The sequence below is a fragment of the Protopterus annectens genome, chromosome 15.part0, assembly GCF_019279795.1.
Source record: "Protopterus annectens isolate FY-2018-M chromosome 15.part0, PAN1.0, whole genome shotgun sequence".
In the NCBI taxonomy this organism is placed as follows: domain Eukaryota; kingdom Metazoa; phylum Chordata; order Ceratodontiformes; family Protopteridae; genus Protopterus; species Protopterus annectens.
In genome coordinates, this window is record NC_056749.1 from 555,196,402 (window position 1) to 555,216,925 (window position 20,524).

The following is a 20,524-nucleotide window of genomic DNA, read 5'->3' on the forward strand; positions in this document are numbered from 1 at the left end:
GTTTCCAAAGCTTTGTGCGTTGCCACCAACCTGGAGGTGTGGGTATCCTTTATGAATATGGATACACCCCCTCCTTTTGTGGTGTGGTCCGGGTTTTGGGGCCGGAACGCATGATATGAGGTAAAACCTAATAGTGCCGGGTGCTCTCAGGAGCCTTGAACCAGGTTTCAGTTACAGCACAGACATCGATGTTCTCCGTACTGAGAAGGGCCTCGAGTGCGTGCATTTTGAGATTTAGACTTCTGGCATTGAGCAGCATTACCCTCAGTTTCTTCCCATTTTTGTTTTCTAGGGTGGTAGGTTTAGAATTTGAGCCTTGCCTAAAAAGGCACTATGGGGTGGCAAGAGCCTTAGCCAATATCCGGAATCCCAGGGTGACAGGTGCAAGCCGTCCCTTGCGAAGCAGCGTGGCTTGTCAAGCATGTCATCCCAGGCAGACAGACACTGGATCCCCTTTGAATGACACCAGACATTAAGCCAATTGTTAAAGCTGATCATCTTGTCTCTATATTGTGGCATCATTCTTGGTGAAGGAAGGATACTGCTCAGGGTTAGGGTCATACCTGCCTGGGCTACATAATCAGAGAGCTCCTCTATGTCTCTTTTCATGTAGTCCAGGGAGGTACGTCTCAGGTCGTTCACACCAGCATGGACAATGACTGTGTCATATTTGTACTTGCCGTGGAGTGACCCGAGTGCTTGTGTTATGTGGCGGATTCTAGCGCCCGATAGGCAGCTAGAATATCTCACAATGCATTATGTTATACTTTGTAACTACATTTTACAAGAATAATGAAAGACTGATGTATTTAGGCTCTTATAAGTGTAATATTTCACAGCTACACAGCTATTTGGTGTTAACATCAGTAAAAAAAAAAAGGAGTCATAAGAGCTGTGGAATTTTACTCCAATAACAGCCTAAATACACACACTTTTTAATTTGAGTTAGAAAGCATAAAGAGAAAAAAATCTTGAAATGCTGAAACACTTAGAAAGTGTATAATGTTTCATCCCTAGAAGTCCATAGATATCCTCAGAAGTCCATGACACATTTAGTGTAAAATTATAAAATGAGCCAATATCTGTCAATAAATGCTGTTCAAACACCTATTAGCTATAAAATGCAATACTTTTAGCAGTGTGAATACACACAAACACGTCTTCAGAATTCTTTAACAAATCTCCTTGCGTAGTAAACACCTATATTACTGTCTGAACAATAAAATCTTATAAAAGACAGAAACTTCAGTGGTTTCCAGTTAGCTAAGAGTCTGCTGTAACAGTCGAAGGAAGATTCAGCATTATTGTAATTCCTTATATTTCCAGATCCTTGGACTCCCCACATCCTGGACAGTGCCAGCACCTCTGACTAAGGAAATCAACAGATGCCCATGTTCTCTTGCTCTGTGGGGTTAAAGTACTAACACAACTCTATTAGGAATTTCAAATCAAATGAACGCAACTTATTTCATGACAGTAGCAATAAGAGTCATATTTATGATGGGCAACTTGGGTATTCCTAAAAATCAAAGATGATTACAAGGTATGTTAGGGTATACAAGATCTATACATAGCCATCCATGACTTTTCCTTTCTTACAGTACTTGGCTGCAACGTGCAGCCACACCTTATATTGCACAGGGACCAGTCAAACACATAAATTCACATTACAGAGCATTAGCATTACCAGAGCTGCTAACGTACCCATGCACACACACTCACTTTTACATGTAAAAAATTAGATGTTCAGAATTCTCACTGCTGAAGCTGCCTATGAGTTTTTTTTCCTGTCAAGGGTAAAGCAACCAGCCAGCTTTCAAAAGCTTTCATCCCTTCCCACACTGTCACTCTGGCAGGTTATTGGCTGAGCCCACTTTGGTGGGAGCTATATAAACAAGCAGAGTGACTAAAAATCTTTCGTACCTTTTTGTTGCCTTGTGCAGATGCATCTCTGAGGATCTTCTGGAACACCAGTCAGCCTAAAGCTTTCAATCAGACAGGTAAGACCTCTGGAAAGAACCCTTTCACACTACTTTTTATTACTAAAGGGACATGATTCTGTTGTTTGAAAGGGCCAGTTTGTGCGCTGCTTGTGTAACTTGATGCTGAGATTTTGAAATTTTGGGAAGGATTGTGTGCTGCTTCTGTGAACTAAGACACTATCTCTGACACCGTATAGTATATCTTAATGTAAAAAGGTATCTTCCCTCACTACAGCATGGATGCTTTTTCCCAGTACTGTCCTCCAACTTACCTAAAAAGAAACTAAAAAAAAAAAGTAAAAACACAACCCCTTGGCTGCTTCAGCCAATGGTAGGTGACCCTGCAGTGGCCAGTGCTGATTCCTCAGACCACTTACTGGTTTCCTCAGATCCCTCTATTGTAGCCTTGCCACCTATTGTGGCTTAGGTGCATGCCCTTTGGCTGTTCCAGTGTCAGATGCGGGCATGGGAGAACCATCCATTTTAGGTGCTAGAGGCACCCCTGCAGAGTCTTTTTGGGGTGGTTGGAGAAAGAGACCACTTACTTGGGCTGATATGCTTTACTCTTCTATGCTTTCAGCTACAGATGTCCCTAGAACAAAAAAGAAATAGAAAATGAATCATTATGACAGCGAGGAAGTGGTTTCTTTGTTATTATGTTAGCTAGGAGTTTGTTGTAGGCTTTTAATCATGGGTGTCAAGTGCCTCAGGCTATGCCTTATTGCTCTACTCCCAAGGATTAGAATGTTTGTCAGGGGGTTCAGATTTAGGCAGAGACAGGCTAATGTCAACAGATGGTCCATAACCCAAGACTCTGATTCCTGACCCTGAATTTGAACATTTGTATAATTTTTCTTTTCCTGAGACTGTCTCCAGACTGAAGGATGTATTTGTTGGGAACAGGTGGATGTGCCCCCCAAATTAGGCAGATATCATGATTTATCAGAACAAGATGCACCATATACCATGCTCACTGATCCTATTCTATCACCCTTGGAGAGTGATTTTAATGCTGTCTGAAATATTCCTTATTTTCAATGAATTATACCTTGAAAGGCAGATAAATTATATAAAGTATGTCAAGCTAACAAATTGCTTTTTTCTCATCTTCGAGCATGTGCAACTGCTATCTCTACCACTGTTTGTAATGTGAACAAGTGCCATTCCTCTTAACCTCTTAGAGCAAGGAGTCTGGTCAACGTCATCAATAAAAGTGGGACAAAGGCCTAAAAATGGGTACATTTTTTAAATATTGCTCTTACAAACTTAGAAAGGAGATAGAACAACAGATTTTGCATTATCATGAATTTTCTTAAGGGTATGCAGTCTAAAACTCAAATATTATGTTCCAACTTCAATCTTTAATGATCTGCCACTAATTTGTGAAAAAAACACAATTTTATGAAAAACGGACCAAAAATATGAGGCAAAAATCTGGACATTCTTTGAAAATCTATAGTTGAGAGGTATGACAGGTCACTTACTGCCCTCAGCCTAGTTCCTGGAGATAAAGAGGACAAACTTCTGGACAGATTTGGTAAAATAATTTTTTTGCATCTATTTTAGCCTTTATAATTTTCAATTACCAGGGATACATGTGGAAGTTTATGATTAAATGTGCCAAATAGTTTTAGAGAATTTTCTGCTTCTCAATTTCCCGAAAGGTCTTGTTTGAATCAAATTGTGGCTGAGCTGTCTCGGGTTTCTAAACATGCCTTACAAAGTGTGTGTGATTATACTTAACCTGTATATAAAGCTTCTGCTTCTACCACATTCTCAGAAGATTTCTATGGGGATGAAACTGAAAATTTTCAGATAAGTTAAAGTCAGACATTTGAACAACCGTCTAGATACAAAGGCTTTATTTGGGCCTTCTGCTACACAAGTTCTCAAACAATGGGATGAGAAAAGGAAATTAATGTAAGGAATCTCGAGTTTTTTTTTCAGCACTCAATATTTTGAGTGCTGACATTTGAATAGGGAGCCAGTGGGTCTCCCTTTTTTCCCAAACACTATGTCCTGGCCATTTCCACAGAGTTTGCTTGGGAAGCAGTTTCAGTGAGGGTAAAAGTGAAATGTCTGTGGTACAGTACAGATAGATCAATGCATATCAGTGTAAAAGTGTAATCATCATCAGTGTAAAAGAGATGATAGCTGTGCTTCGTGCCATAAGGTCTTTGTATTATCTGTGGAACCCAAGTCCTTTACGGTTCATGACAGACAGCGTCATGGTGATGTGGTATATAAAGGGGGGTTTATACACTCTGTGCTGGCTGGCAATGATTGCTTGGGAGTTAGCTCTGAAGCACTCCTTAACTCTTGAAATTTCTTACATACTTTCAGAGCAAAACATAGCGGCAAACAAGCCAAGAAGATCCTGGGAAGACAATAACAAGTGAAAACTCAGTACAGAGGTCTTCCCTTAGCTGATCAAGATGTGGAGAACATCTTCTGTGCCCCCCCTCTTTTAAATAGCTTTGGTGGTAATTTAAGTTGTTTTGCTGTTATTTTTGTCTTGGTTATTTCAGGATGTTTCCCCCATGTTTTGTTGAGGGGTAAGAAAATCCTGAGGATTTTTAGTCACTATGCCTATTAATATAGCTCCAAATAAGAAATCAGCCTATAAAAATCCAAAGTGACAGTGTGGGAGGGAAAAAAGCTTTAGGAAACTGTGTCCGGTTGTTGTGTCATTAGTATGACAGAACTCAAATGGTATTGCAGCAGTGAAGAATACAAACATATATTGTTATAAGTAAGTGCAACTTAACACAGCTGTACTGTACAGTTTTGAAAAGTATCCTAAAACATCTACTATAATGTCTATAAGCACTACATTTCTCTCTGAAAATAGCAAAAAATACATATGTATGCATGTATATATGTGTGTGTGCGTATATATATATACATATATATATATATATATATATATATATCTTTATATATATATATATATATATATATATATATATATATATATATATGGGTCTCCTTCATTAGAACGAAACCTCAGAACACCGAAAAGAGTGAAATTCAAAACCCCAATGTTACAGGAGTTTGAATTAGCGCTTTTGGTGTTCTGCTGTAGGTAGTAAGTGTGTATGTTTGAGTGCATTTGTGAGGGGAATTGCTGTGTGTAAGTGTGTGTTTTGACTGTGGTGTGTGAGGGAGTGTACTGTGTGAGTGTGAGTTTGCCTTGTGTGTGTGTCTGTGCGATTTCTGAGTTAGAGCATTAAAGTTGGAGGGGGTGCAGCGGGTCTTGTAGGGTGTTGAGTTTGGTAATGTGGGGCAGTTTTTGTGTGTTATGCGTGTGTTGTAAAGTTACATGGTTTTCGGTGTTCTGGGGTTTCGTTGTTTTCATCTGTGTTTTGGGTTTCGGTCTTCTGGTCTTTCGTTGTTACGAAGTAGACCCATATATATATATATATATATATATATATATATATCTATATATCTATATATATATCTATATATCTATATATATATATACATATATATATATATATATAAAATTATATCTATATATATATATATATATATATATATATATATATTTATTCATATATATATATACATTCATACATATAGATATATAAACATTTCTCTCTCTCTCTCTCTCTCTCTCTCTCTGTTTATTTATTTATTTCTATTTGTTGACCGGGAGAATCCACTGGGTTGCACAGACCCATTTTCAGTGTAGACCCGAGAGAAAAGTTCCAGAAGAAGTTACATTAATAATAATAGTGAAAGAGAGGTTACATAATAGACAAAATTCAGAGTCAGAAACATTAGAGTAACATTATAGTAAGCCGTAGGCTTTCATGTGTAACATTTATTGCAAAAGAAAATGAAGAATAATAAGAGAGGTTACATATTTACGGAAGTATTCAGTATAAAAAACATTATATTATGTTACCTAGTAGACAGATAAGTAATATATATATATATAGATATATATATATATATATATATATATATATCAGAAAAAAGCTGCTCTAGTAATCTCCAAACGAAAGAAGCATAAAACAAACACTGGAGACGGCAGAACAATATGCTCCAGAAGACTGGTTAAAGTCACAATTAACGTTTGTATAAATAACTTATACCAGTTTCAAACGCATAAAAATCTTCAGTTTTCAAGGCAACGATTATGTGAACAAAATATTTATTATAAAGGCAAGCGCTTTCACCATTTAAGGCTTCATCAGGCCAGTACAAAATTCATTAAAATAATGCCTTTAAATGCTTTACAATGCAGTGACATCATTTCCACTTTCAATTAATAAAGTGAGAGTGTTCCTACATTTAAAGTGCAATCACCATTATTCTCGTAATAAAGCACACATAAAGGCTATACTATAACATTTCATCATTTTAAAATAAAGGATTAACCTTCGTAACAAGACAATACATAAAAACACTAAATAAAAACACTACATAAAAACACTATATCCTTCTAAGTCTAATCTATTGAATGTTCCTAATATTAATAACGTTTCCACATAAATGCATTCATTTCAAAGACAAACATATATGAAAAATAATAAACGAAAATAATAAAATAGAAAATAATACATAAAAATATATATACATTACACTACATTAACAGTTTTAAAAATCTATTTGTTATATATTGCTTTAAATAAAATCAATTAACATATTAATCATACAATAATATTAGACCAAATAATCTATGAAGCTGTATTACATTTAAAATATCTCATTGCCTTAGCGGTCTACCTTTTAAAACTGGCTTGATGGATACCCTATCATTCAACCCTGGCGCAATATCTGCTCTAAGCCTAATAATCCACCGACTTTCAAACTCTTCAGTTTTGTTTCTAATGTCTCCCATCCTAATAATAGGAAAATTCCTTTGCATAACTTGAAACCTAAAAGTGTGATCTGGGGTATTGCTACTGACATACTTAGAAAGGGTACTTCTCACTGATTCATTATTAATATCATAGACATGTTCTCTAACCCTGTCCCTCAACCTCCTGACGGTTTTGCCCACATAAAATGGGCAAAAAATGGGTAAAATTCAGGTTTATACGGTAGTTCAACCACATCCTGAGCAAGCTCTGCCTTATCCGAGTCATGCCATTGATAAAAGCTTCAACAAACATTTGGACAATGTATATTTTTTTGAGAAAAAATTGTTAGAACAGAAACAAGGCAAAATTCAGAGAGACACTCTCGATTTCAAAAAAGGACAGATTTTTACTTGGCCGAGATTTGATAAAATAACCAAGGATAATACTGGAAATGTTAACAACAGATCCCAACAAATGAAAGCAACTAAAACTACAAATCTAAATATGAGAGACAATGATTCGAATAATTATTTGAATTCTAATTTTGTGACTGTCGCTGAAAATGATGAAATGAATTCAGTCATTAATAGTGCTCTTAGAGAGGATAGTAACATGATGGTTAATAATAAACGGTTGGTAGAGACTGTAGCTGATATTCACCATGACAATGGTTCTAGGTCTATTATTTCCGATAGCCCTATAGATATTTTAAATGGTGACACTTGTACTGTGAATAGGAGTGATAATATCACTTTATTAGAAGTGAGTTCAGAAGACAACTTCTCTGTTGATAAGTTACATTCCAAAGAAGCAGTAGTTAGAAAGAAAGTAAGCAATGGTAGTATCTCCAAGACGAGAGAAGGTGGGATACCCCCTTTCCCCATCTCAGAGCTTCGAAAGAGAGGGAGGGACCGTTCCATGAGTCATGGAAGGCAGAAGAAGAGAGCAGTCAAAGGAGAACCCACGGGGCCCACTCTGTAGAGAATGTGGGAGAGGGCAGCCAATCCCTAATTTGGAACATTTCAGACAGATATTTATCAGAGGAAGAAATTTATGTTCTAGAGAAGGGTCTCTCATTTATTCCTTCTATTAGGAGTAATATTGCTGATTCAGTAGTGGATCTTAAAGTGTTCACACGTAACTTACAATTAAAATTGAACTATGGTCATGTAGACTTTATTAATGTACAATAACATTTTAAAAAACCTAGTAGTTACGTTCCTATTTTACACCCACTAGTGGATGCCTTCTCTAAACTAGTGGAACAAGAATTACATGTAAAGGCTGAGAATAATCGCCACAAGAGATGGTATGGGAATTTGAATCATAAACATAGACTTGCTTTGAGGGACCTTAAGAATGATGACATTATTGTCATCAGACAGGCTGACAAAGGTGGACCTATTGTAATAATGAATAAGAAAGATTATATCTCAAGCATGGAATGTCTCTTGAGGGATGCACATTTTTATATTTTTATAATTATATTTTTATAATTATATTAGTATTCAACGTTTAGAGAGGATCGTTGATAAGGTATCAGCCTCACTTGTGTTGATGGCTGATACAGATAGGATTACTGAAGAATTACTTAAATATTTTTCAGTTAGTGAACCTATGATCCCGTGCATACAGGGCTTACCCAAGGTCCACAAGAATTCAAGGAATCCCCCGATGAGACCAATAGTGGCAGGGAGGGTTTGGGTGACTGAACCCATATCTATATACTTAGAAACTAAATTGAGACCAGTGGTTAACCAATATGAGTATATATTAAAAGATACACAGCAGTTTTTAATAATGTTGTATGATAATATGAAGGGAGTTGCCCCAGAAGAACACCTTATTTTTGTCACGTTGGACGTGCAATCATTGTTCACCTGTATACCTAACTCAGAAGGCTTAGTAGGCATACGAAGATGCCTAGAGAATTGTGGTTCCTTTACTGACATACAAGTTGAGACTATATGTAATTTGATGGGTATAGTCCTTACTAATAATGTATTTACCTTTAATAACAAATTTTATGTTCAGAGAAATGGCGTAGCCATGGGCACATCTTGTGCAAACAGCTACGCCAATCTTGTTATGGCTGATTGGGAAAACACCCATTTGTTTAAATTGGATTACTTCAGACAGTTTGTTAAGTTTTATGTTCATTTTGTTGACGACCTTTTTTTAATTTGGAGTTCGGATGATATAAAGTTGGCTGAGTTTTTACAACAGATCAATACTTTAACCAGCTATTTAAAATTTACATTAGATGCATCTGAACATAGGGTTTTATTTTTGGACGTGTTTGTTGAGAGAACTACGAGTGGCCTAATTAATACAGGTATGTATAGAAAAGAGTGCTATAGGAATGCACTTTTACATAGATCTAATATGCACCCTACGTTTATATTTAATAACATCATTAGAGGCCAAGCGATGAGGGCATCTCGTTTACATTCATGTGACTCAAGTTTTAGAGGAGAACTGTCTAAACTTACACGGAATTTAGAGGAAAGATCTTATACTACTGAAGAGATCTCAACAGGTCTACTAGATATAGATGAATTAAGACGAAATAGAGCGTATCCTTATTTTGCCACTAGAGACCAAATTGAGACCTTGTCAACTAATCAAAGAAATGATATTAGTGAGCATAAAATGAGGGTATGTATTTATTACACACAGGATGTCAGCCAGATAAAAGATGCATACATGAAATTTTGGGATATACTTAAAGTTGATCCTGAGATATACAAGCTGATAGGTGACTTGCCTAGTTTTACATACAAAAATAAGATGAATTTACATAGAATGCTCTGTGGCTACAATTCTATAGGAACTGATCCATCTATTGTACGGATGGATTTTTGTACAAAGCCTTGTATGAAATGTAATTTTTGTAAATACATTGATAGTTCTAATAAGTTTATACACCCGGTCACTGCCCAAGAGTTTGTCTTTAGAGTACATGCTAGTTGTATTACTCAACACCTAGTATACCTTGCCACCTGTACTATGTGCCCAGTATTTTATGTGGGCAAAACCGACAGGAGGTTGAGGGACAGGGTTAGAGAACATGTCTATGATATTAATAATGAATCAGTGAGAAGTGCCCTTTCTAAGCATGTCAGTAGCAATACCCCAGATCACACTTTTAGGTTTCAAGTTATGCAAAGGAATTTTCCTATTATTAGGAGGGGAGACATTAGAAACAAAACTGAAGAGTTTGAAAGTTGGTGGATTATTAGGCTTAGAGCAGATATTGCGCCAGGGTTGAATGATAGGGTATCCATCAAGCCAGTTTTAAAAGGTAGACCGCTAAGGCAATGAGATATTTTAAATGTAATACAGCTTCATAGATTATTTGGTCTAATATTATTGTATGATTGATATGTTAATTGATTTTATTTAAAGCAATATATAACAAATAGATTTTTAAAACTGTTAATGTAGTGTAATGTATATATATTTTTATGTATTATTTTCTATTTTATTATTTTTGTTTATTATTTTTCATATATGTTTGTCTTTGAAATGAATGCATTTATGTGGAAACGTTATTAATATTAGGAACATTCAATAGATTAGACTTAGAAGGATATAGTGTTTTTATGTAGTGTTTTTATGTATTGTCTTGTTACGAAGGTTAATCCTTTATTTTAAAAATGATGAAATGTTATAGTATAGCCTTTATGTGTGCTTTATTACGAGAATAATGGTGATTGCACTTTAAATGTAGGAACACGCTCACTTTATTAATTGAAAGTGGAAATGATGTCACTGCATTGTAAAGCATTTAAAGGCATTATTTTAATGAATTTTGTACTGGCCTGATGAAGCCTTAAATGGTGAAAGCGCTTGCCTTTATAATAAATATTTTGTTCACATAATTGTTGCCTGGAGGTTACTCATTGAAAACTGAAGATTTTTATGCATTTGAAACTGGTATAAGTTATTTATACAAACGTTAATTGTGACTTTAACCGGTCTTCTGGAGCATATTGTTCTGCCGTCTCCAGTGTTTGTTTTATATATATATATATATATATATATATATATATACACACACACACACTGTGGTTTACTATGGTTTGTCCGAATGACATTCTGTCGGCAGCACTGCTGCCAAAAATCAAAATGTCGTGCACTAAACATAATTGGATGGGATAGTCGAACACACTTATGCGAATGCTGTAGTGCATTCGCATAAGTGTATTCGACTATCTGCATGGAGATTGCGGTACAGTGGGATTGGAAATTTATCCATATACCCACTGTAGTGCAATCTCGAAGTTAGAATATATTAATAGGGGGGTGTGGGGGGGCTCAGCCCCCCACAGGGAGGTGCAGGGGTGCTTGCCCCCCTGCAAAAACATGATTTGTCCTATAGGAGTCTGATTTACATCAGCTCCTATATGGCTATAACATGATGGTTTCGGCCACAATGTCGACTCAAATGTGTCAATCAATTGGGTCGACATTGTGGCAGGTCGGAATGTTTGTTTTCAGGTTTACTATTTGTTGTTTCGAACGGCAAATGTTTTGCCGTTCAAACAAACAATAGTAAACCATATAATGTGTGTGTGTGTGTGTATATATATATCTATATATATATATATATATATATATATATATATATATATATAGATAGATAGATAGATAGATACAGATATATAGGTATATAAATATCTAGCTATATATCTATATCTATATATATAGATATATATATATATATATATATATATATATATATATATATATATTTATATAAAAGCAAAAAATTAAATACAGGTGGTGTAGGTAAATGGTCCTTCTCCACAAACTGTCAGCAATATCCAAAAAAGAAGAAGGTACCAGACCACAGCCAAATCGATCATAAAATTTATTGCACGGAAGGTAAAATACAGGTTATCGCTTTCACAACCTCAGAGCTACTTCATCAGACAGAGAAACATTGTCATACGCATATCTATATGTCTATATCGGGTCTATATTATATTAGCGAATGCTTAACTTAACAAATGCCGTATAATCGATCCAAACACGCGGAACATCAATTTTTTTTTCCAGGGGAAAAAAAATTGGTGCTCCATAACAAAAAAAAAAAAAAAAAAACACAAAATAAAGTGTGTGTGTGTGTGGGAGGGTGGGGGGGGGGGGGGCTTCTCCAAGATCACACCACAGTGGCGGAAATGGCGAAGTCCTGAAAATGGCCCAGTGATATTTTTTCTCTGGGGAAAAAAAAAATCACTGTTCCATGCTTTGGGATTCCCCATTTCGAATAAAAAGGGTAGATTAAACAGCATTCACTAAGTTAAGCTTTCGCTGATTTAATATGTCTATACATATTAACGCACACACACTATATGCTGATGGCGAATCATCGCATGTCTCCCTCTAGTTGGGTTTGGCTTTCTTAGGTCAAATGCACCAGTAAAGACTTTAAAAAGTAAATTAAACAGTCATGGGCATTAAGAATCCATGTAGCTGAAAAACTTGTGTGCCCTTAAGTGTCCATTTACATACACCCCATGGACCTCTACTACAAGAGGCTTAAAGTATTGCTGGTCATTCCTGTAGGATTTACTAAATGGTTTGTTTGTTACCTTTTTTCCTTTTTGGTTAAAGATGTAAACCAAAGGGTAAAAGGGTCATAGATACTTGCATACATATATGCAAACACACATGCATGCCAATTAGTTACATGTAAGTCCACATTCACAACCAGATTGTAATATACACAGCTCTTAGTATAAGTTATGCTATGGTAGCTAAAGGAAGAGGAAAACAGATTCAGTTTAACAATTGCCAGTGCATTTATATTTTCATTAATGCAATTTTTTTTTAAGGCAGTTTCTAGAAAATTATTATTAATATTGTTTTTATTTTCTAAGGATTTTGTCAAAATGGTATTTTACCCAGTGATGCTACTTTTGCCAAAAAAATTTGGAAAGTATTAAAAATAAAGTGAAGGTCTTGAAAGAAGAATTTCTTCTTGACTGCAAATATAGTAATGAGTGGCCCTTATGTTTGCTCTTTTTTTTTTAGAGGATGAATGTAATTATCACTGACCAGTCTAAAAAGTAGGATGTTACTTAAAAGGTGCCCCTAGCTCTTATTGTTAGCCAGTTGCTTTTGTGACTAGATAAAGAAAGATGTCTTTTATGTCATGATGTATCGACCTAAAAATGTTTTTTTTTTAGCTTGTAAGATAGTGGTATTTAAAGCATCTGTAACCCACATTCAAGTCTGGAAGGTAACGTGTTTATAGCATTTGCTTGTTTAGGTTCTTTGGTATTGGAGGGTAGATTTTGTGTGCAGTTTTACTTTGACCTAGAACTTTTATTGTTTCTTTTTTGGTGAGATATTCTTTTTTATGTCTTTGGGGAGGGTAATACTGTGCGTGTTATTTAGTTTAAGATTTTGAATTGATGCAAGTGTATGAGGATTCCTTGGTAACATTATAGAAGATTTTTTATAGGATAACTCTCTGGTTGTTGTAGATAAGCCATTTCCAAATTATCTAAAATCCTTTTTAAGGGTTATTTGTTGATCTTGGGAAGTTTTTGAGATTTAGGTATGACAGTGTTATCTGTGCAAAGGATTGTCTGACTTCTGTCAGATCCAACGACCCTTACAGGATACCTTTAGTGAACAGTTAGTTTTAGAAAAACTGCTGCTTGATATACCTTGTAAGGTTGAGTTAACTGCATAGTAATTGATCAGGTTACTAACATAGATAAAAACAGTTTGCCAGTGTTTGTAGTAAAGTACAATGATTTAGATATTTTAGACCCATTTTGTATCAGTAAATATTGTCTTCTGCAGTGAGACAGAGAAGTGAATCCCACATTGGAACCAAAGCGACCCATGTTCAGTTAATGACACTAGCAGTGGAAGGTGTGGACTCATTCAGATGGGAGTGAGTGGTTGCTTCTGGTTTGCACATGCTTGCAGGAGGCAGGTGACTCTGCCTCACCACTTGAGTGATGGTTAGGGGGAGCACTAGATGTCATACCCTTAGAGCATATGTCTCCTGAGCACATGGTGGTAAGCTGTGCCTTGCACAGAATAGCCAAGGAAATAGCATATCTGTGAAGGCATGCACACTTCTACGAATAAAACAATGAGCTGTTCTGTGCAGAAATAATAGTTATTTGCTCAAACTGAGGGCAAAAAAAATTTTTGTCTTTATTTCTGAAATGGAGTACTATTTTTTTTAGTCCTCGTCTATAAAGGCACCAAATGGGTGCATTGCCCAATGCATCAACAAAACTTTCTTTACATCTCTGTCAGTACTTTGTGCCCTCTGTGTATCCTATTTCTGTAACAAAGCCAAGGATAACAGGACAAAAATTATCTACTAAAGTACAAGAGTAGAAGTAATGTGTGTATCCATTACTTTGTATGTCACATTGGTTATTTTTGCACACGATTATAGTATATGTTACTCTTTGGTCCTCAGATAAAGTGAACATTCTGTTTGCTAACACAATGGTAGCATGGTAGACTGTTTTTGAGCCACATCCCATTAAACATGTACAAACAAGCATCTATGTAAAGCATATCGGATATGAATTAAAAAATATATTTGGGCCCAGCGTTTAATGCTTTTGTTTTTCAAATAGGATTTATAGGAACAGAAAAATCACTAAGTACCTGGACCAGATACTGTATGTACTTGACTAGCTGTACATTTCTAAAGGTGCTTTTTATGGATTATTTTTCTTAGTACTCTAATTAATATACATGTTTTTTTGGTGCTAGTGTTGTGCTAATTGGATAAATGTTTTCTGCTGCATGCATCTCATACTTGAGTTTTGCAAGTGTGCTCTTTCAGTTTATACTTCTACCAGAGATGAAAGGAAGAATCAACTCTATGCATTCTAATCAGATGTAAAAATGGTTGCATATGATGAAGGCTTGTACTCATTTCATTTTACATATATCACATGAGAGTTTTCTCTTTGAGCTAAGTTCTTACAATTAAAGCATGCTCCGACACTTGCCTATTCCCAGTGATAAATTGTGTTGAAATCTGAAATAGGCCTTCAACAACTGGCACCTTATTTAATTTATACATTTAGGCATTGGGAATCAGTCTGTGGTCTGAAGGCTGTATTGCAGTTATACCTTTTCCCTTATTTTTACTATAATTGCTTATATAATGCACTAGTATTGGTTTTACATTATTCACCTCTCTCCCACCCTCTCTCTCTCTCTGTCTACCTCTTCATCAGACAAATGATATTAGAGAGGATGTTACTGAGCTAAAAAAAAAGTATACTGAAAACCACAAAAAATAAATCTCAAAAAAAAAGGCAGACTTAGCAATACCATAAGCCATGGTGTGTTGTTCTAGTGTTAGTCTTATGGAAAGAGATTTGTTGAGGTATGCTGATAGTTTACGGGCAGGGTTAAGGTAAGTATGCCTTAGAAAGCTGTATCTCCTTGCACCATCATACTAAGGATTGACAGCCATAACCCTGCACATTACCTTACAAAAAAAACCTTCTTTAACCTGCTACTACACAAGACAGGCTCAGACACACAAACATGCACAGAAAAATATGCACAAAATGAAAGCTATCCACTTACCTAGCCATTACTCACCCTAACCCACCAACACTTGCACAAATATACTCTCACCCCTTACAACAACCCAGTTACCTCAGTCTGCATTCTGAACTGTCAAGATTTTCAACTGTCTTCATTCTGAAATTGCAACATTTTCATACTGCATTTCTAACTACCGACACTCTGAATTATTAACATGTTTAATTAATATATATATATATATATATATATATATATATATATATATATATATATCTACATATGCATGTGTATGGGTCTACTTCATTTGATCGAAAGACCATTTGACCAAAACCCATTTTATTGAAATAACAGGGATTTGTCCCCCTCCTCAATGTCGAGCAACCCTGGACTTGGTATATATAGTTGGGGGGGGGGGTGTACTTTGTGTTATTTTCTTCTTTTAAAGGAAACTAGGTTGGGGGCTTCGACCCCCACACACCCCCAATGTGGGGGGCTGTGCCCCCCACACCCCCTATCTATATATACCAACTCCAGGGTCGCACAACATTGGGGAGGGGGACAAATCCCAGTTTTATGCCTTGAATACTGATTTTCGATCAAATGGGTTTAGGTCAAATGGTCTTTCGATCAAATGAAGTAGACCCATATGTGTGTGTGTGTGTATATAGATATATATATAAATATGTATATATATATATATATATATATATATAAAATAAGTACATATATATATATATATATATATATATATATATATATATATATGCACATAGACGTGTGTATGTATGTGCATATATACATACATATGTATGCGTGTTTGTGTGTGTGTATGTGATAACCTAGAAAACAAGTCTAGGAATAATTGCTTATGAATAAATGCGTAACAGAATATATTCACTGAAAATTTCACACAGAGCTTTATCCCTACTTTTGCAAATAATCATGATGAATACAATAGCTTTTATGACCTGTTTCTAAAAATTCATAGAGAAAATCTCAATTTGAAAGAAGCCAAAGGCTAGTCATAAATGACAAGGGAATCAAATATTAATGTTGAAGACCTCTTCATCAAAAGCAGTTTACAAAAGGAAACAGTTTGAGCCAGTTAGAAAACCTTGCATCATTGAAGCCTTAGATGTTCTGTACAATATATCAAGTACCCTGCTATAGCTATTGTTCCCATTTGGGTACAGAAGATCTCAAACTTTAAATAAATAATGTGCCTTATTAGTGATAATTGACAGTTAGAAGACATTGACTTCTAAAGGACGGGTGCTTAAAGTTGACTCATAGAAAAGCAGCTCTGTTTCAGGATTCTTTTCTCTCTTTTATCTTAAAGAAAAAAAAAATGCAACATTTAATGGAAAAAATGGAAACAAAGGTACTCTTGGTTCACTGTAGTATTTAGAAAACAATTTTATATGCCACATTTTATGGGTAGTAGTTCTGCAGCAGGACATAAATAGCTGCCAAGCTTGAGTATATGTGCTATGGGAGTGTATTACTAACAGATGTGTAATGTTTTCATATGTCATTGATGATATATCTACATTCTTTGTAATTTGTGAATATAAGTGATATGATTAAACTGCGGTACCTCTGGACTGGAACAGGAAAAATACAGGTCCTGTCATAGAAGAGTTAAAGGGCTTGAGGTAGAAAAAATTGCAGAAATATTAGCTTGATAACAGTGTTTGTGAAAATTATTTTAGCAGTTCTGAAAGGAAGAACTAACAGACTCCTAAAAGCTAGAGGGAAAAGATTCCATGAATAATATCTTTATAGTTTGGAAGCCTGGATAAACACCTTATAATTTAATTTCGTGTTTGATATCCAGAGAAAGTATATACTATATATATCATTTGTTTACCAAGTAGCTCCACAGAGCCTAGTCATTTAACTGGAGAGTTCTTTGAAAGAACAGAAGTCTGAAGTAGTGTAGAGACAATGCATTGCTTAGCATGTGTTCACCTTCACATAAAGCAGGCTGTGTGGTGTATTACAAACACAGCAAAGATGGCAACACATGTTGAACAGATAACCTTTAGATATCCTAATTTATATATTCATCTTTACCAGTAATAAACAACACATACAGCTGTTTTATGTTTCTGTTTCTGTTTTTATACTTAACCATTTAACTGATCTCATATTTTTAGCTGCAGAAAGTACTTAAGAATCCACATGTTCCACCTCCTGTGATGGCAGGTCATATGTTAAGATCACTCCTTGTAAGATGCTTTTACTCTGCTGTTGGGCTTTGGTCTTATGACACTTTCCTGGTTTGTCCAGTAGGGATGCTGGAAAAGGCTGGTCTTAATGACAAGGAATCTGTGAATAAACATTGAGTGTGCTTTTTTCAAAACTATTTCTATAGAAAAAAATTATATTGTGCATAATTGACTGCAACTAAAACCTGAAAAGAAAAGGTTGTTCAGGAGGAAAATTCTCCCATGCCCTCATATCCACATCACTAAATATATTAAATCTGATATAGCACAACAGTGGGGATAACACAAATCTTCCATAACCACACTATTTTTTGATCACTCAAACTAAATCCAGAGTTTTTCTATATCTATTTTTCCTCATGCCTGCCAGTTGTGACACCTCCCCCACTTAATATTGATCCCAAATGTTCCTTCTCTACTCGTAATCTGTTAGCACAAGCAAAAGAACTAAGCAGAAGAGCCATTGTGCAAGAAGCCATGAAGGTGGTTTGTGCCATCTGCAGTATACCAGTAATAAGGGTACTTCTATTCTGGATGTATTCCAACCTTAGACATCTAATAAGACCATGCATATCACAACAGAGCTTGCCATACCCTTCCAGTCCATGTAGGAGTGATACCACCTACATTCCAATCACATCTACTGTTACCAGCTTATGAGTGCAAAGCCTGTGTCCCTGGTCCTGACAGTGTTGGTGCCCTTCAAGCCTCCTTGTGCTTGTAGGCAGTCACTGGACAAGAACCACTACTCCCCTCTTCTCTCCCTCTATGGTGGGTAAGCCAGCTTTCATCCCTTGCCCACCTTTTCTAGTTTCTGAATTGTTCATCAAATTCAGGTATCTGGTCATAGTCAGGGCTCTTCCTCCTGTGCCACAGAGATGGACATTTAAAACAACAGGGAAACAGCTTTAGGTAAAATATGTAAATAAATAAATGAAATAAAATTCAACTATTATTTCTTCAAAACTCTACTCATCAAACAGCAGGACTACCCTAACAAGAGCTAGCATACTGTGTAGGCCAAACATTTGTACTTATCAGAAGTGGAGCCAAGATGGCAATCTTTTAGAGTTCTGCAGAATAAGACTTAAATACAGAAAAATAACTATTTAAAAAGATACTACACTCTTACGGAGAATAGTTTTGATCATTCAAAAATTGATTTTCATGGAATTATATAAACATTTTCCTGTCAATTTTACTCAGACACTAAGATACCAAATGAAGATGAACAAGTCTAAGCATTGTCATACTGACATTTCTCTGAAGAAAGATATACAACTAGTGGCTTCTACTCTTCAACAATTGTCTTTGAAAATGGATAGCCTCCAGCAGAAAATCTCAGAAAAACTGTCTTAGACTGATGTTTTTAAAGAACTATTATAACAACAAACCAAAACATCTGACATGGAGAATGCCCAAAGTGACACTGATGGGAGGCTAAAGAAGAAGAAGAATGTCAAATGTATTTTTTTACTAAAACAAAATATATGGCTTCTAAACAAAATAGATGACTTAGAAAATAGTGAAATAAGATGTAACATAAGGATTTCTGGTGTTCCAGAAAAATAAATGAAGGTGAGGATTAAATTTCATTCTTAAATACTTGCATCCTATAAATATTGAATCTACAGTAAGGTCTTTCCTATGGTATTGAAAGAGCCCACTGTATCATAGGTAAGCCTATTCCTACTTCATTTTCTGCTCCACTGAGATCTATAGTCATAACATATTTATCACATATTGATAAAGAACTACTACTCAAAACTGCTTGAAAGAAAGACCCTTTGAAATAGAAACAGGATTCAGTCAGATCTGATAATGCTCAGCTAAAATGATGCACTTGAGGAAAAGTTGCTAGCCACTTGTAGAAATTCTTAAACTGAATGGTTTTAAATCACAGATAATTTTTTTCCAGTAAAAATAAAGTGATCTGTCAAATGAAGTAAAATTCCTTACCAACTTATAGGAATATATTTTGTCAAAATAATATCTTATTCCAGAAAAGGGAAATCAAAGTCTAGACCAACTTTACTAGAAGTAGTGAATATATTAACAGAGATAAAACAATTGGAATCGAGATTTTTAGAAAAGGGAAAAAGCAAACTACATAGTAAAAAATGGGAATTGTGGGAACAACATATGCAGAGTAGGAATGAGGTTTAAGAGGCAGGATTTGAATAAGACATATAATGCTTAACTGACAATGACCAGATTGATTATAATTGATGTATGATGTTTGCAACTACAATTCTTTCAGTGGTGTCTGTGATGTAAACTGTTTACAACCAAGGTGACATCATTTTGTATGTTTTTCATTTATATAAATGTAAGATTGCCTTTGTCATATGTGAAAATTTATTAAAGATGTTTGGGGAAAAAATAATATCTTATTCCTATGACTGAAGACGTGGATTTGTCATCCCCTTATCTGAAAAGAACCTTGAATAAAAATACATGACTAATATGAAGAAAAAAAAAATGATTCCAGTTCTACTAGTGCTAACAAAATTTAAAAAAAAAATCTTCATTCATAAAATAACTTGTTACTTTTGAACAATGCATACGTATCTTTTTGTCCTTGAAAATAATATCAAACATTTCTCAATATCTAATAAGGAAAACAGTTAAATTCAAGAAAATGTGTAGGTATATATATATCACTTAAACAGGCCTTGTTGAGAATTTCCTCTCCTACACCTCTCCTGAAGTCAAGATGGATAGTACAGTTTATTTATGTTAACCATATGTCATTTCCTTTGCAGTGGTAACTTCTTTCTTCACATAGTTTTATTGTTTAATAATGAATGTTTCTAGATTATAAGGTGTAAATTATATTCCTATTTACTTGAATGTCTCACTTCTTACATTTTATATATATATATATATATATATATATATATATATATATATATATATTTAGATTCGCAGGTACTACATTCTA